We start from the raw sequence: 18424 nt of genomic DNA, 5'->3' as shown, positions 1-18424 counted from the left end.
GTTATTTTAAAGAAAAGTTATTTATATTGAGGAAAAAGGTTGTGGTTATTTTACAAATTTTCCCTGTTTTGTTAAATGACTGAAAACAACATTTAGATGCTTTTTTGTATAATATTCATATATTATACATTATTATATTTAAAATATTATTAAATTAATGTATTTACTTAAATCTAATATAATATAATATAATGATATTTTATATGCTATTTTTAGACCTAAACTGTAAATGAAGTCCATATCAAAAATGTGTATTTTCATGAAAGGTAATTTCATTATTTTCAATATTTAATTGTGCATTTAATTGTAGAATTTTTTTGAATTACATTTTTTTGTTGTTTTTTTTGTTTTGTTTTATGCCTATTTGCTCTTATTTCAAAGACAGTTATGTATATTAAGGATTTAAAAAGTGGTTAAAATGACTGATAAAATCACAGGAAACAATAACTTACATTAATTTACCACATCAAAAATATGTATTTTTGTTCACCAAACGTAGTTTATTCTTGAAAATGTGAGACTGTAAAACTACTCAGTTTTTTTTTTTACTGTATTTATGCTGGCAAATATATAGTTATTTTATAGATATCTGCAGTTTTCTTTAAAGGAAATAATGTTTATATAAATAATTGAAAAAATGCTCATGGTTATTTTGAAGTAGAAAAAAATATTATTAAAAAAAGATGTCATTTGTCTTGTTAGTTGTATAAAAAACAGACCAAAATTGTGTACGGTCGACCTCAAAACTCTGTACACTCAACAAAAATATAAACGCAACACTTTTGTTTTTGCTCCCATTTTTTATGAGATGAACTCAAAGATCTAAAACTTTTTCCACATACACAATATCACCATTTCTCTCAAATATTGTTCACAAATCTGTCTAAATCTGTGATAGTGAGCACTTCTCCTTTGCTGAGATAATCCATCCCACCTCACAGGTGTGCCTTATCAAGATGCTGATTAGACACCATGATTAGTGCACAGGTGTGCCTTAGACTGCCCACAATAAAAGGACACTCTGAAAGGTGCAGTTTTGTTTTATTGGGGGGTCCACTCCTCTTCAATGGCTGTGCGAAGTTGCTGGATATTGGTGGGAACTGGTACACGCTGTCGTATACGCCGATCCAGAGCATCCCAAACATGCTCAATGGGTGACATGTCCGGTGAATATGCTGGCCAAGCAAGAACTGGGACGTTTTCAGCTTCCAAGAATTGTGTACTGATCCTTGCACCATGGGGCCGTGCATTATCCTGCTGCAACATGAGGTGATGTTCTTGGATGTAGGGCACAACAATGGGCCTCAGGATCTCGTCACGGTGTCTCTGTGCATTCAAAATGCCATCAATAAAATGCACCTGTGTTCTTGGTCCATAACAGACGCCTGCCCATACCATAACCCCACCGCCACCATGGGTCACTCCATCCACAACATTGACATCAGAAAACCGCTCACCTACACGACGCCACACACGCTGTCTGCCATCTGCCCTGAACAGTGTAAACCAGCACTCATCCGTGAAGAGAACATCTCTCCAACGTGCCAGACGCCATCCAATGTGAGCATTTGCCCACTGAAGTCGGTTACAATGACGAACTGGAGTCAGGTGGAGACCCCGATGAGGACGACGAGCATGCAGATGAGCTTCCCTGAGACGGTTTCTGACAGTTTGTGCAGAAATTCTTTGGTTCTGCAAACCGATTGTGTCAGCAGCTGTCTGAGTGGCTGGTCTCAGACCATCTTGGAGGTGAACATGCTGGATGTGGAGGTCCTGGGCTGGTGTGGTTACACGTGGTCTGAGGTTGTGAGGCTGGTTGGATGTACTGCCAAATTCTCTGAAACGCCTTTGGAGACGGCTTATGGTAGAGAAATGAACATTCAATACACCAGCAACAGCTCTGGTTGACATTCCTGCTGTCAGCATGCCAATTGCACGCTCCCTCAAATCTTGCCACATCTGTGGCATTGTGCTGTGTGATAAAACTGCACCTTTCAGAGTGGCCTTTTATTGTGGGCAGTCTAAGGCACACCTGTGCACTAATCATGGTGTCTAATCAGCATCTTGATAAGGCACACCTGTGAGGTGGGATGGATTATCTCAGCAAAGGAGAAGTGCTCACTATCACAGATTTAGAAAGATTTGTGAACAATATTTGAGAGAAATGGGGATATTGTGTTGCGTTTATATTTTGTTGAGTGTATTTTTAAAAATACAAATTTCATTTTTTTTTATAATGTGTGGCCGTACAGTTACACACTAATGTAGTTATTACAGATATTTAAGTTATTTTCCACATTTTTTAAAATATTTTTTGAACACTGGCATTTTCCATCTTTTATACAAAAACATATTTTTCTTTCTTTTTTTGGCAGAATTATTTTTTCCTCCCACAGTGTAGCCTTATTAATAACTCCGGTGTTCTTCTAATCCAAAGAAGCTGCCGGTTGCTGCACTTTAAGCACAGATTCCATCACCTCCACGCTGGACCCAGACAGGTAAAAGAGGTAATAAACTTTGTGAAGGAGACACGAGAGAAGCCAAAACGGACATCTGCTGTATCTGCTAATGCCAGAGATTAGCGCTTTAGCTTCTAAAGCACCCCAACACTGCTGAAAATGAACCTCTGCGAGCTCCATTGTTGTCCAAAAACTATTAAAATCACATCATTGCATCTCACCGTTGCAGCGGGTCCATTACTATAAAACCGGTTTATTTTGTCCCACATACATCATCCTGGTGCTGTAAAAACTCGTTAGAGCTCCGAATTGGTTCCGAATCCGCCACTTAAAATAGTCCCTCCTCCTCCTGTTTTGTAAGACTCATTTTTTTGCTGTTTACTTTGTGATTTTGAATATTTATGTCCTCAATAGGAGGAACCAGTGGGCTTAGAAGTGACAGGCGGAGACAGCGAGGGGAAGGACCAACGCACTGCTGGTTTCATTATTTTACTTACTTTTACAAATCTGACTCCTGCGTTTACCCTCCAACAACTCAGATATGTAAATGAATAAACAGAAGACTTAAACCAACAAGCACAGCTGCCAAATCGCCAGCTTTAATGAGTGAAAAAAAGTATATAAAAAATCAAAAAACTGGAGCTGGACCTGGAGGACTGAATCTGAGGCCGGACTGGTTCGCTGCCTCTGGATTGGCACTGCAGCCGTAGCTCATTGTGTCCTCTAGTTTTATTGTCATTTTCACACAGACTCTGGCAAGGTGAGACGCAAATTAATGAAATATGGACGTCTATAAACACGAGGCGAATCTTTTTTCCTTTCCTGAAGTGCCTCTGCTGTCAGGTATAATAGGAGTGCTAATTTCTCTGGAAGTTGCCCTCTACATCCCTCGTCCGACTGCTCGCCCCATAAATGTCATTTTCCTGTAAAATAGCACCGGTGTGAATATCTGGGCTTTCTATTTTAACACTGGGCAACTTCTGCGGACGCACAAACAGTTTTTTTTTTTTAAATTCAACGAGTAACAGATATGTCACATTCTGACTGGATTTGGTGTCTCTTCCACTGTTGTGATGTGTTCGTTTGTGAATTCGGGCCGTTGAATAAACTGCACAAAATACTGAGGCGGCGTAAGCTCATTCGGCAGCAGTGATGCAGTCAAGGGCAGCGGTTATTCATCTCGGCCTGATCTCCTGATAGAACATGATGCCAAATGCAGACATCCCTTTGGCTCACTGCATTTTGCGCTATAGGCAAGAGTTTGATGTTTGGTTGAGAGGACAGAGCAGCAGCAAAGTGGATGCTTGGAGCGCTTCCAGGGATTAAACTCATGAATCTAACAGCAGCCAGTGGTCATCATGACACAAACACTGCATGGGTGGTAACGCATGCACAGCGTGGGGTCTTTGGCTCGGAAAAAAGAGAAAAAATTGAAACCATAAAACCATAAACGCCTGCAGACTTTCCTTCCATCTTCATATTGCACACTTTATGTGCGCTGCATTTTTATTTGAAGTGACATGTGCTTTGCGGCTCGCGTCTTCCTGCAGATCTGTTCAGGATTTTGACACAGATGATGAGAAAAGCTGCCTATTTCAACATTTCGCGTCTCTTTTTTTGTATTTTGCATGCCGTGCGTGTGAATATAACATCAGCTAACTGATCATTTTAATTTTACTCCCTGTTATCTGGTGACATTATAACTTAATTACCCCCTTATCTGGAGAAATCACACTTTGTTTGTGCCTGTAATTTATTATCTCATTATCATAAGATAACACCAAACTGCTTTTGTGATTTTGTCGCACCTTGACGACGATGAAACCTCCTCGTGCTCGTGAAAACTATTCCCATTCAACGTGTAACTCCACCAGATTCTCCTTAAAGGTCAACGCTCGGCGAACTGTTGCTACGCAAACAACCATGCATGTTTAATTAACTGTTAATCATGCGATAATTACAATAGCATTTTAATTAGACACCGAGATACTTATATTTTACAACATTTCTTTCAACTCGAAGCCACTGAAAGACCTTTTGAATATAAAATATTATGTAAACTGTCATCTTTGCTTTACAGCACCTTCTACATGGAAAAAGCACGTTTCAAGTTCTTTCTAAACACCGTGTGATGTTTTCATGTGATTTTACAACATGCTAAGTGTTAAATATGTACGGCTTCTCTAACATCATGTAAAATGAATGTTTGTTTTACCCGCGTGACTTAATTAATTTCCATTATTCATTCAGTGTTTCCACTGAAATGTGTGTTTTTTTGTTGATGGTTTTTTTTCCGTAAGGGAGTGACCTGCTCATTCTTCCTTGTTTTCTCAAGCAAATTGGATTTTCTAAAGTCCCTCTCCGGTCATTGATTAAACCCCTAAAAGCTCATCTCCATTTATCAAAGTTACATATTTAGAAGCTTCTTTTTCTACGAAACAAATCCCTTCCTGCTTTAAAAAAGGTTCAGGTGTAACTCTATGCTGTTGCCCCCTTTTAAGAAGGAGCAGATCTATGAAATTTCTTCCTCTTTTTCCACCTTCGCCTCCAAATTAGCGGTGTCTCGAGCACACCACCTGCAAGAAACAGTGTAAACAAAATCCCATCCTGCAAGTTAATGGGATCGGTTCCTCTTGCGTATTAAATTTTTTGGTCGGGATTTTTTGTACGTCAAAGCTTCTGTGGTTGTCAAGACTTCTGAGGGCAACATAGATCTCCACAGACACAGGAGTACTTGTTAAAACTGTAAGCTAAGCTAAAGCTAGCCCACTCTTTTTGAATAAGAGCTTCCTATGTAGCTGCAGCACTGGGAGGAAATTCTTTTTTCCATAACTTTCCATCAAAAAAAAAACGTAATTCTGTCATATCTTTTTTAAAAAATCACAGTCTGCAAAGCCCACTCAGCAGTAAATAGTGCTGTATTACACGTATATGCACACACAGGGATAAAATATAACAGATTACAGTGGGTTTAATCTGGTCAAAGCACACAGCACTGGATAAAACATTTTACGAGCTGCATTAGTTTGATTACTCTAAAACCCCACAGTTTATAGGCTTGGCTGGTAAACAGATTTCCCTCTAACCCGCTCCAAAAAAGGAATCTGACATCATTAGCAGCAGATCAATGGACTGTGCAGATTCAGTTTTTATTTTCCCAAAGCTGGGTCGATCTTTACTGCAAGTAGTGCCCGCCCACAAAACGACAAATGGAGGAAAATTTAGCTACGGGAAGCGACAAAGCTGAAAATTGAACTTCCTTCAAACACCACCGTGACAGTGTTGTAAACTAGATCTACTATAATCTTTAAAATGTCACAGAAAAAGGTTGTACATGTTAATCAAACACAGCTAGCATCAATTTTCAAAGGTTTCACATTCATTAAGGACTGCAGATGGAAATTAGCATGATGCTAAATCTGGTGCAGCCATCTTTTTAATGTAACTGCACACTGTCCTTTTTCAAATAAACTTAATAGAAAAAAGAAGAATTGATAAACCTTCTCCTACTAATATAACTGAAATAGATGCTAGTATGGGTTTTGCTGCATTTTTGTTGCCCTAAATTTGGTAGTTGAGGACTTGTAGCACAGTTTCAGTCACAACAGTGTTACATCGATTTTATTTCTGCACATTTTTTTTCAAGTCTCACTATGCTCTGTTGATAGGGACAAGTCAACTTTTGACAGTTGAAAATGCCTCAAGGTTTCCGACATCCATAGAGACTAACATTGTTGGGTTTGACCTCAGAGTTTTAGAGCTGTTGGTGACTGAAGTTGAGCGTGTTTTGCAAGGAAAACCGCAGTAGTTTTAGCAGCCTGTAGCTAATAAACAAATGTGTTTTTGGTGCATGTTTGTACTACTACTACTACTACTGCTGCTGCTTATAATAATAGTATTTGCATTAGTGTAGTGTTCATATTAGTAGCTGGAGAAGCAGGATGTAATAGAAGCAGCAGTGCCAGGCTACTTTCACAGTGCATGGACTATTAATCGATTCCAAATTTGAAGTAAAGCAGTTAGCAAATAGCAGAAGCTGCAGCTTGGGATGGATGTTATGCAGTGCATCTGACTCAGGGTTAACACCGTCAGTGGCTTTGCAAATTTTATGCCATCCTCGTTGTGCGACAGTCACATTTTGACGGTGTCTCATGAAAGTTGTCCTACTCCTCAAGAAGGACTCAATGAGGTTGACAGGCATTTTTACAGGAGGACATCAGGAGGACATCAGGAGACATCCAGAGCTCTTTGAAATGGTTTCTTAGACAACAAGTGGTCATTCAGTCTGTGGCATCGAGTCATTTGACTAAAACTGCGCTTTTATGGCGGTCTTTTCTAGTTACTGGTCAAAGGAGTGTCTGTTTGCTGGTCATGTTATCTAATAATTGTTCTTTAAAGCTAAAGTTCACTGTTTTGTGGATTTACTCAGTGGTTGAGAATCTGTCAGCAGTTGAACACAAGACAAACTTCTTGTGCAGAACTGGCTAAATTTAACCCTTTTCTAACTTGTTTGTTACTCAGTTTTTTTTCTGTAAGTCAGAAAAGAAGCTTGTTTGCATGCCACGCTTTCATTGTGTTCAGTATATGTCATGCAGCAGACAGGGTTCAATATCACGTCAATGGTTTTGCAAATTCCTGCTATTCTCCATGTGTGAGAGTCACACCTTTGATTATATCTTGTTGTGCTAATGCAGTACAATGTGATAAATACAATATACAGTGCAGTAAAAATACATGCTACAAAGGTGTCCATGCATTTTAAAACAGAGAAATCCCAAACTCAAGGTAGTAAAAGTTAATTTGATTAAACTGTCTCAACTTGAATTTGCTTGTAATTCGACTAACATATAAATTTGAGTTGGAATTACACAAAATATTAAGTTGAGCCTCATATCATTGAGCCTGACTGGATGCTTCGCCAAAATAATAACAATAACAACTAGACGAGCCCTCAGTAGAGGGCAGAACCACGCCCTCTACTGGCGAAAACCCTGTCCTCCCCATACAAATGATGCAATATGTATCAATTTTGATCATCGTACGTACCTCCCTTCCTACTTGATCTGCTGACCTGTAACTCCACAACTGAGCAGGGGACCTTAGACTGATCTTCAGTGCCAAGTTTGATTATCCTGACTTCAGCACTTGCAGAGATATCGAAACGGACATAGCCACATACATACTTACCCAGCCAGATACCGCACCGAATGCAGTAACCCCGCTGACTTTCATCAGGCGTGGTTAATTCTGCAACAGTGTGCACCAATCTTTTTTCTGTAATGAAAACTTTGAATTAAATTGTGTTCAACCAAACTATGTTGAGTTTATGGAATTGGCTTTTCCACTACTATCAAAACCTTTTCTAACTGTCCAGGCATGTTAAGTTAAAGAAATACTAAACTCAGTTTGAGTAAAAAATGTATTTTACTGAGTTGTCTTAACTTGAATTTAGATGCAAACCAACTAATGCAGATATCTGAGTTGAAATTACACATTAAGATAGAGAAATCCTGAATTCAAGCTCATTAAAAATGAATTAAATGAGTTGTATCAGCTTAAATTTAGTCATAGTTCAGCTGACACAGAAACTTCAGTTGAAATTGCATAAAATATTAAGCTGATCCAATTACCAACTCATCATAATGCTTTAATACTAACATGTTAAACACATGCTTATTAGCCCTGACATGACACTTGACTTCATGCTAAATTGAATTAGTTGCTGTCATAATATATGATCAGGTTTGTTTAAAGGCAGCAGCATCATTGAGAATATCTGGATGCTTTAACAACAACAAAAAAGAGAAAGGTATTGATTGATTTCAGCTCACAGTCAACCTCTGACTTTGCAAATGTTAATGAGGGATTATGCAGATGTAAGCGCAGCACAAAGACATTTAGCTCGTTATTAAACTTGAACATCGGCTGCCAGTTGAATCGCAGCAGCTCCGGAGCTCTAATCTGCGTTTTTCTACCGTCTTCCTTTTGTTTTTGTCGCCCGTGTGCGCGTCTCTTTCTGTGTGTTTTTTTTCTCTCTTTCTTCCTCCCCTTCTCCCTGTTTTTTTTTCCGCCGTGTTCTGCTGGGGACTTGTGAATGGCAGCCAATGGGAGGGTTGAGTCCCCTCACAGCCTCTCAGCCTCCCTGACATCCACAGCGAGAAGTGATGCAGCGCGACTGAGACGCGCAGTTGAGGTGGAACAACGGGCAACCGGAAAGCTGCAGTGAACGGATACTCTCCGACGGTGTGTTTTTTTCTTTGCTTTTGCGCCTTTTGCCACGAAAATCTGGAAGAAACTTCACTATCAGGTGAGATTATTCTTCTTTCTTTTCGCTTGTAACTTCTTCTCAACCCCTGCCTCATCTCATCCGCGGCCACTTCTCGCTTTTATTTCTTCTGCGGCGTTTTTTTTTTAAAGCGTCCGATGAATGACTGTGTCGCGCCTGGGTGTAGATTCTAACAACTGGGGCAAGATTCCGTGTTTGCTTTGCGGGATAATTAGTGGGATAAGTTGGGGCTTTGAATTGGAAATGAGTTTGGAAGTTTATTTGTATGCGCGTCGTTCAACTTGGCTTCATCAACTTTTAGCGCATTTTGCTTTTTGCCCCCTCCGTGCGTAATTCTCGCCTCGGAAGGTGCCCCTCCTGGCGCAGAAGGTCCGTGCCCGACCGCACGACGCAGCGGCAGCGAGCCACGTTTTGCCCCGGCGATGCGCTCAGCTGATGCAGGCCGAAACCAAACGCTCACTTTGGCTCGTTTTGTCACGTATGAAACTTGGCCGCTTTTACGCACGAACCCAGTGAGGCTGATTTTATCCCTTCGTTTTCCCGCACGCCCTTCTCCTCCTTCCTGTCCTCCGTCGATGATCTCGCTGCAGCCAAATCCACGGGATGCGAATCGATGCAGGTGGGACAGCGTGCTCTGATAAAGGCGGATGACTGTCTATCTGTGGCTGCCTGCAGTCGCGCTGTGATGCTCTGCTGCCCTTTTCTTTTTAGCGACCAGCTCAAAGCAAGGCCCCTGATTCCCGTTTTATTTCTTTATTTCTTGTGGTGTTGGCTCTCCTGGACTTGACTCAAGTTCCCTCCAACAGCATGTCCTCCAGCGTTATTGACAACAAGATGATATCAGTGATGTGGCTGTGAATATTTAATGTGCTCCTTGAATAATGCAGACCTGACTATAAAAGGATTAACTCGGCTGTTTTACTCTAAAGTCGCAGGTATTGACAGCTAGGTGAGTGGGAGAGGTGTGGTGAATCTGAGAGGCCTGTGCGAATCCTGAAAATTCAATTTAGTGCTTGGAAAAAGTTTCACTGTCTGCCCCCCCCTACTGCTTCATGTTGGCTCAAAGTGAGCCTGAGGTAATACGCCTGGAGGCGACCAAGAAGTTGTTTGGGGGGGAGTTGTGAAGCTACCCGGGGTGCATTCTGCAACTGTACACATGCTTTCAAAATTACCAACTAGTCGTTAGCTGTGCAGTGAAAAATAAAGAAGCTTTACATTTGAAAAGAACAGGTTAACTTCCCGGCTTGCTTTTATGATTATTATTTGATTCTATTCAGCTTGGTGAAAGGAGATTGTCTGAACCAGAACAGGGTTTTTTTTTGTGGTCCAGGTTTTTTTTTTTCATGTGCCGGTTTGAAGTTCAGAGATGAAAGGGACAGAGTGGAATCTGTGGCTGATCAAAGTCATACAGAAAACACGACAGGTACTGAATATTTAACGGCGGCTGCAAATAGCGCGCATGTGTGTGGGGATCATACGGATAACATGCTGTATATGTATTTACGGGGCGCCCGGCTGTGCGAGCGCCTTGCCATGAAGACGTTAAAAGCAATACTGCAGAACTGATTTGACAGGCAGGGGAATAGACACATCAGAGCCATCAGCGTTTTTTAAACCGCAGCTCAGATTACAATAGACAGTCGCTCGCATTTCATCTGTCTCTTCTCCCAAATATCTTCACTCTGCGGGTCAGACGCTCAAGGGAGATTCCAAAAAAAGAAAAAAAAGAAAGTCTGAATCTGCCGGCCGGCTCCATCCTGTCCCTGTGAGCGCTGACGTCACGGGGATGGTGGGTTTACCCAACGGCCAGACGACGATGACCGGTGACCCGAGTTGATTACATTATTTGTGCTCCAGATGGGCAGCATCATTTTTGACGTGTTCCTGCTCGTAATATTGAACGTTTTGTCGTCCTGTGCAGCAGCAGCATCTGGAGCTAATAAAATCATATCCCAGCGGCCGCTCCGATTCCCCCCGTGGTGATGTCTGCGGCCTTCCTTCTCCTGTGCCGTTGTGTTTGGATACTCATGGACATTTGTTGATCCTACATGCACAGCGAGTGGCTCTGCAGTGTGTGTGTGTGTGTGTGTGTGTGCTTGGAATGCTCGACGGCGGCGTCGGAGAGCACCGCTGGGCATTGTAGTTCGCCTGATGCACCTTGATTTTTTTGAGTGCATTAGTCACGCTCGGTGAGAAGCGATAATAAATCATGACGTTGCCTGTGCGCTGGGGTTCCTCCTATGATTTCCTCCTGCCAAATGTTTATCTGGAGTTGCTTCAGCCAAGTGGAGCTTCTCGCTGATCCTCCTCTTTCCCCTCCGGAGCGACATCCTCTCTCCTGCTGGCAGATTCCAACTTTCCGCCCCCCAACCCTCCAATCCCCTTCTCCAACGCTACCTACCATGACGCTGTCTTTTCATTCTTGAGTCTTACGCGACCATTAGAGCAATGTTTCTGCAGGCACAATGGCAATTTCGTAAGTGCTCCGTACTAATGAGACAGATTCCCCTCAGAGACGCCTATTTATGGAGCAGCCAGAACCGTAATTGCGATGAAACCCAAAATAAGGGTGTTTCTTCGCCAACACACACATAGAAGGAGGCAGAAAAGTGTGATGTGTGCTTCTAGTTATATTGCTATCGGCAGGGGCCCGCCGCCGTCACCTTTCCCGCTGAAGGTCAACTATGAGTCCCAGATTGAATTTTGCTACGACTAAAAAAGACACAAGAATTAGACGGGATAGGGTTAAGCCGCGGCGAGGCTGTTTTTCGACAGGTTTCAGCAGAAGGGATTTGAGCTGCTGGACGGTGGCCAGGAGAGTCCAACATCACTGTGGAGTCTGCACAAACCCCACCCCCCACCCCCAATGAAAAGGCCTATTTTGCTCTCTGCGCGTTCGGAAGATAAATGCACATGGATCAGACAAATTATACCTCATTTAACAATGGTTAATTATCCTTCCCTGCTTTGTGTAGGAGAGCACCATTCAATTACATAGAAATATAGTCATGAATCTATCTTCAAAGTGCTCGGACAGAGATGTTTGTGTGTTGTTTGTGCTGGATGAGGCTGATAGTGTACAGTGCGTGACTTAAGAACTGGCGATAAGAGAAGAGTCCAGCTTTATACAGTATGGCACACTAGGACGGATGTGATTATAAAATCACTTAGATTCATGTCTTTGGGGTGGGAGACAGAGTAAATTGCTGCCAATGTTGAATAATGCAGTCTGCCAACAGCTTTTTTTTGGTCCTTTTTTTTTCTCCCTCCCTCTTCCCCCTCAAACTGTGGCTTGGCTCCACAGCTTTTCTAATTATGAAGTGGCTGAGAGATAGCTTCACAACTCCCGACACTGTAGTGGGGGTGAGCGGAAGCTGGCCGAATAGCAATCTAACTGAATTACCAACAAAGCCTGACAGACTTGCGGAGTTTAGCGAGCATATTTGCAAAAGTAACATCCCCCCATCTACCTATTCAGTCATGAAAACGTAGACAAAGATGTACAGACGAGGCGCAACGCACACATTTCCTAACAGGTACGCACACACACACACACACACACACACACACACACACACACACACACACACACACACACACACACACACACACACACACACAAGCAGGCACAAATGCAAGCAAACAAACACAGTACAAAGAGGGAAGGTGTACAGTTCTCCGCACGCTTCTCAGCACAATTTAACAAGATATATTAGTCACCCAGGAGGCAGCAGAAAGCCAGGCATCCACAGTGTGCAGCAGACTGCAGTCTGACAGTGGGAGATAGTGATTTACAACAAAGCCCTGTAGACCATGGCACAATTTCAGAGTTGCGGAAATGACACTGGTAAAGCAGGGGCATGAAAGTCTATCTACCAGCCACGTCTCATTTCTTACACCATTTGCCCCGGGAAGGGGAGGGTCGAGAGTGAAGGGGCAGATGACAAATCCAGTATTGTAGCTTCCCCCACAATGCCCGAGTGGACGCTGGAATCTGTTTTTCAGGTGTCATCTAAAACACGAGCAAAAACTAGAGGGAAGCCACCTTTCAAGGACACCAGGCAGTCCTCCTGTCTTAAATTTGAGGTGAAATCGATTTCTTGACCCTGCGAGCATACTGTTAGACTTTGGATTGGATTTGGAATTAAATCTCTATATCCAATGTGTGCGCGTGTGTGGAGGGGAGAAACAATAATCATGTAATAGTGGAAATCACAAGTCCAGATCACTATCAAAATCTAATCAAGCGTTGGCTGGCTCCAGGCTGATCTCGCTACCAAATTTCATGGAAATTTCTTCGTGAGTTTCTCAGACGCCAAGCTGACATACAGAATAACTGACGGGGGTGAAAATACAACTTCGTGTGAAGGTACAAATGAAGCACATTTCAAGATGAAGAACTTGATTCATTATGTGAATCACAGCATGGCGCCATGTGGTGGGAGGCTTCAAAACTTCGTGATGCAGCTCTGTAACTAATAAAAAAAATGCCACTGAGTCTCCACATAGTTCTGTTTCTATAAAGTTAAGCTGCACTCTCAGTTACATTCTGGCGGATTACATCGTATGTTTGCCATTTACTGCTTTACTGTTTATCTTTTTCAGGCAACCAGTCATATATTAAGTTGTATTTTAACCCAAACCATGACATTTTTCTAAACTTGGCACCTACCGTTTATCAAGCTACTAGCATGTAAAAGTGAAGTTTCTAGACCTAACCATTATAATGTCGTGCTTTAATCGAACCAGAAACTGAATGAAACCAAAAGTAAACAATTAGACAAAAGTTCAGTTGTGATACTGAAGTGGTCTTTCATTGATCACGGGTTGGGAAACTTTTTTGTTTTCAGACTTCGTCGCTATTTTACACTTGTCTCCTTTTATCGTCACTGTCGCTCCTTTTCAGATAACCAATGCTTTCAAACATGTTCTTAAAAGGTTGTATTTTATGACGTTTTTTTAGAACCTAACCCAAGTAATTCTGGTGCTTAGCCTTAACAAACTGTCTAAAATTGTCTCACAAATGTAGTTTTGGTGCATAACCTGAACCCGGAAGGGAATGAAAGCTAAAAATAAACAAGAAGAGAAAACTCAAAGTTTTGTACATTACAAAATGCTATCCCTCATGTTCTGGGTGAAAATCCATTCGCTGCTTTATGCCTATATCTTCCCTTTGTTCCTTGCTGCTTGGACTTGGGACTAGGTGCCAAAAAAAAACAGGTCAAAGCTCAAAAATTCCTTTTTTTCATAGTGATATTAAGTTCCTGAACAACTCACAAAATCACATTTCTGTACAACTAAACTGCATACTCAGACACATTTTGAAAGGAATGTAATTTTGCTTTGAAATAAACTTAATTTTTGACCACTGACCGACCAGGATTTGTGTCATAGAATCAAATTTTATTTTCTGTCATTGTTTACTTTCATTTGCTTCCTGGTCTCTCTAGACACCAAAACTACATAATTTAATGCTTTGTTGGGCGCTTTTATTCATTACATCTTGGTTAATGTTATGCACCAAAATTCCTTGAGCAGAATTGCAAATAATATCTCAGCTTGGGTTAAAATATCACCTTCTCAGTACTTGTTTGAAGCCCATTTTTTGGGTTACCAGGTTGACAAGTTCCACCCCATCTAATATAAGATTGTTTCACTGAAAAGAAGCATCAGTGAAGCAGTGAAATCAATTTGTGATAGATCTGATGATGAGAAACATATTTGTGATGCATTATGAGAATATATTTCAAAACAAGTATGCAGTTCACTTGTACAAGTTTAGTGTCCAGATTTTGTCCTACAACCTAAAATCAATTCAACACTCTAATATTAACCTTTCTATTAACTGCTGCTGTGCGTTGTCCTACAGTAAGGGGGGAAAAAAGTGGTCCAGGAGTTGATGTCGTGTTCGTAGTGTGTGTTCCGGCGCTGCCTTCAGGTAGCTGGTTGAGGAGGAACATTGTGAGTGAGTGCAGCGGACAGATCATGTCCGCAGGTCCTGCCTTTCCCCTCTAGTTGGATTCCTGTCGGTGCAAAGCCCAGAGGCTTAACTCTGGCTGCAGTAAGTGGACTGAGGAACGCTAAACACTGTCTGGGGGAAGACTGCTGAACATGACAGCCAGTTAATAAGTGTATGGAAGACGAGGCAGTGCACGAAGGGGGCGGAGGAGGATGAAGACGAAGAGGTGGTGGTGGTGGTGGGTAACATGTCTGACTTTTGAGACTTTTATGAAAGCAAGAGGAACGAGAGGGAGGGGAGGTAATATTGACTGTCGAATGACGAGAGGGTAATGGGAGATCAGAGAGTCCAGCCACAGGACAAGGAGCATTAGCGCTTGACTTGAGCACAATGAAGACAGAAGGCACTGAAGGAAAAGGATCGGGTTGGTGGGTGAAGGAAGGGGAGACTTTGAAAGAGCGAAGTGGAGGGAGGTATGGCGAGACAAGGCGATAATGATGCTTACTTTACTCCTGCAAGGCAACTGCAGTGAGAGCTGTCAGCTTCAGGCAAACGCTGGCTGGTGGGACACTGTTGGGATGCCTTGGTGTGTTAACCCCCCAGACACCTCTGACAGTATGTGATAGATTGTGGGTGTGTAATTACACGTGAGTGTTTGTTTGCGAGGGACGGCGGCTGGCTGGCTGGTCGGCCGGTTGTCGAGACCGGGCCGTGCGTGTGCATATTGAGGTGTGTCTTTGTGTGACTCTTAGCGTGTCAATTTTTCTTGGCAGCGGTGAAAGCAGAGTGATGTGATTTTCCCCTCTAACAGCCTCCAGGAGTAATGATCCAGGTTATTGCGGATGACGTGTAACACCTCAACCCGGCGGGCATTGGCGCTGCAAAAACCTGTCCTTATAGGTTAGGCTTCAGGGAGGCTGTTGTCTTGGTGGCAGCACTGTGCGCACAATTCCTCTGCCTCCCAAACCTGTCACCTTCAGACAGGCCCCTCCTTCTGAGGATAATGGTCTCCTGTCTATGTTGTGAATGATATCTGGACTCTATTGTGCGGCTGTTTCCTCCGCTGCGCTATTGTCCTGCAGAATGCCTTTGTGAGTTTTCTCTTTCCTTTTTTCTTTCTTCCCCCCAGTGAGGTACAATGTGCAGGCTGTATTCCGAGGTGCTGTAAATGAACAGGCAAACACATCAGCAAAGGTCCTATTTACTTTCAATCCCGGGAGTGAAAAAAGAGAGGTTTCCACCATTGTTCTGGCACCTCTCAAAACATTAGGATGGCTCATTGTGAACAGGAGAAATAGAAAGACCTCCGCACAAGCTACCTGTCGAATCAAAGCATGTGTACCACTCTGGGACTGTATATTCCTCGGGGAAGGACACAATACAAGCTTTCTGCTGCAACATGGGACGTACGGTAATAACTGCGCGCTACAGTTTCGGGCTGAATAATACCCAGGGCGTCTCTCAGACAGTCGGGGAAACCTGTCCCCTTTGAGAAAAGGTCATTCTTCAAGACCCCCAGCAGCTGAACACTGTGCTCTGACATGAATAACTGACAAACGGATGTGTTCGGGTCCCGGAGGCCTCCAATTACTGTTTGACGCTGCTGTCCGTCAAAGAGAAACTAGGCCAGAGGGCCTTCAAGTTGCAGGCAGCCTCCGAGTCTGGACTCTGCTCTGGAGAAGCTTTGAGCGCCCTGCAATAATTGAGTTTGATCTAATGAAGGCGATGCCAAACTTGGGTTATTGTTTGCCCGAGGACAATGCAACAGTCGAATTCGTTGTTGGGAAAGATGCCAGGGGAATTTCTTTGAAATGGAAAAATTGCATTAAACATTCCATTTGTATTAATTATATTGTGCCTCTCATTAGCATCTGTGCTCAGCAGTGCTGCCGGTGGTGGTACTGGGCTTAAAGCGGCACTCGGAGCAATAATATTAGAGGCAACCATTCATGCCTGAGGCACACTCAAACTGCCTGTGATGTCACAGAATGAATGAATATAGCTTTATTCTGAAGCATTATGTCTAGACCTTTGGTCCTGCGAGACATCAGTCACTCAAGTTACTCACCACTAGATTCAATTAATCATAGCCTTAATTCAATCCAATGGTCGGGCCTCCCAGCTGTAAGCCTCTAAGTGGGTTTTAAGAGAGCTGGAGTCTGCTGGTGTTCGGTCCTCCATGCGGGAGCTGAAGGGCCGCCTGTCTACGAGGGATTTAGTGACACTCCACGGGTCAGGGGTTAAACTGACAAAGGCAGGTGGAGTGCTTACTTAGGTGCACTGGAGTGAGCGTGCAAACACAAGTGTTTAAGCGCACACTTGAGCATTTGTGCAAGAAAGCCCCCAAAAATCTACATTCACCTTTTCACCAGCCTTCTCTACCACATAAACACAAGGCGGCAGCAGCAGGTGTGTGTTCACGCCGCAAACACAATGTCAGAACTCGACCTACGGTAGCAGCAGCAGACACTTGTGAAATGCAGTGTGGATCTCCTCGGTCTCATAAATAATGGACGTTGGTGAAGCATCTGTCAACTTTTCTGTCAACCCTCTTCCAGATGGGAGTCAGACAGGCCAGGCCGGAGCAGCATGTTACATACACATAACAAACCTCCATCCAGTGCACTCGCGGCCTGTTTACATCAGCACACTGACACCGGCGCTCACCTACACGCCTCAACCCATCCGCTGATTTATTAGGTCCTGCACCCGGGCTTCCTCCACCGTTTCTTCTCGGACGTGCTCGCCACACGCGGAGACACAAATTCAATCATTGCAGTAAAAAAGAGCAAGTGCGCTCCGAGGACCTTGCCTCAAAGCGCAGAAGAAATGTATATATTCAGCTCTCTATCTAAATACACCCCCTCTAAAGCATCCTCGGCGGTTAGAGAGGCTGTAAACACACACCTCCCTGTGTTTGTGACTCAAATACGGCAGCGCTCGCTTAACATGAAACACTTTCAAACTCTGTACCCGCTAAGTCATTCTTCAGAGGAAATCTTGGGTGGCAGGAGGGCTTTCTGTGCGCTGGTACAAGTTCTTTCGGTCTCCTCCTGTATTGCTTCCCTTCACTTTCTGGCAGCCGGGGCGGTAGGATGAGTGGGTCGGGCGCTGCCGGGTGGCGGTTACTGTACGGTTGCTTTATGGACTAAAGCACTGTCTTCCCGGCCTTGTCGTAATAGAGGATTCAGCTCATAAAGCAGCATCATGATTTGCAATAAGCAGAGTTAGGGGAGAGTAATGAAGGTGTAAATCAACTGAGCCATTCTTTTTTTTTTCTTTTAATCTGACGTTGGCAGTCTCCCCCTTTCTCTCTCTTTCTCTCCCTTCTGTTCTGTCCTCACCCTCCTCCTCCTCCTCCTCCTCCTCCTCCTCTTCAGCTTCTTCCTCCTTTTCTCTCTCTCCCTTTGCAGTAATGGAAAGCTTGGCACTGTGCAATAAAGCAGAGTGAGCAGCAGTATTAGTAAACAGTCGCCGCAATCATTCAGCCAAGTCCAGCTCCTTTATTTTGTGTGTGTGCGCGCGGAGTATTTCATAGCCCCGTATGGTGTTAAGGTTGTGGGCGTGGGGGGCTAATGAATGAGGATGGAATGAAGAGTATTTAATTCCAGGCTGGGAGAGGGAGCGGCAGGGACTATTCGCTGGGCTTCCTCATAAGAACGCCTTTGTTTTCATTTCTCACAGGACAAAAAAAGCCTTCTTGTTCCTCTGTTTTTGGGG

General features: G+C 43.2%; 1 protein-coding gene across 1 annotated transcript in view; it reads left to right on the top strand.

The window, feature by feature from the left end:
- The first annotated feature begins 8381 nt into the window (after positions 1–8381).
- LOC110961341 (cadherin-10-like) overlaps positions 8382–18424 on the top strand; it is a 77104-nt gene continuing 67061 nt past the window's right edge. The window contains exon 1 of the mRNA XM_022208922.2: positions 8382–8766. The gene's annotated coding sequence lies outside the window, so the exon portion shown is untranslated. The remainder of the gene's footprint in view (positions 8767–18424) is intronic.

This window comes from Acanthochromis polyacanthus, chromosome 20, assembly GCF_021347895.1.
Source record: "Acanthochromis polyacanthus isolate Apoly-LR-REF ecotype Palm Island chromosome 20, KAUST_Apoly_ChrSc, whole genome shotgun sequence".
In the NCBI taxonomy this organism is placed as follows: domain Eukaryota; kingdom Metazoa; phylum Chordata; class Actinopteri; family Pomacentridae; genus Acanthochromis; species Acanthochromis polyacanthus.
Note: the sequence above shows the minus strand (reverse complement) of the source record. Positions and strands in the feature narration are given on the sequence as shown.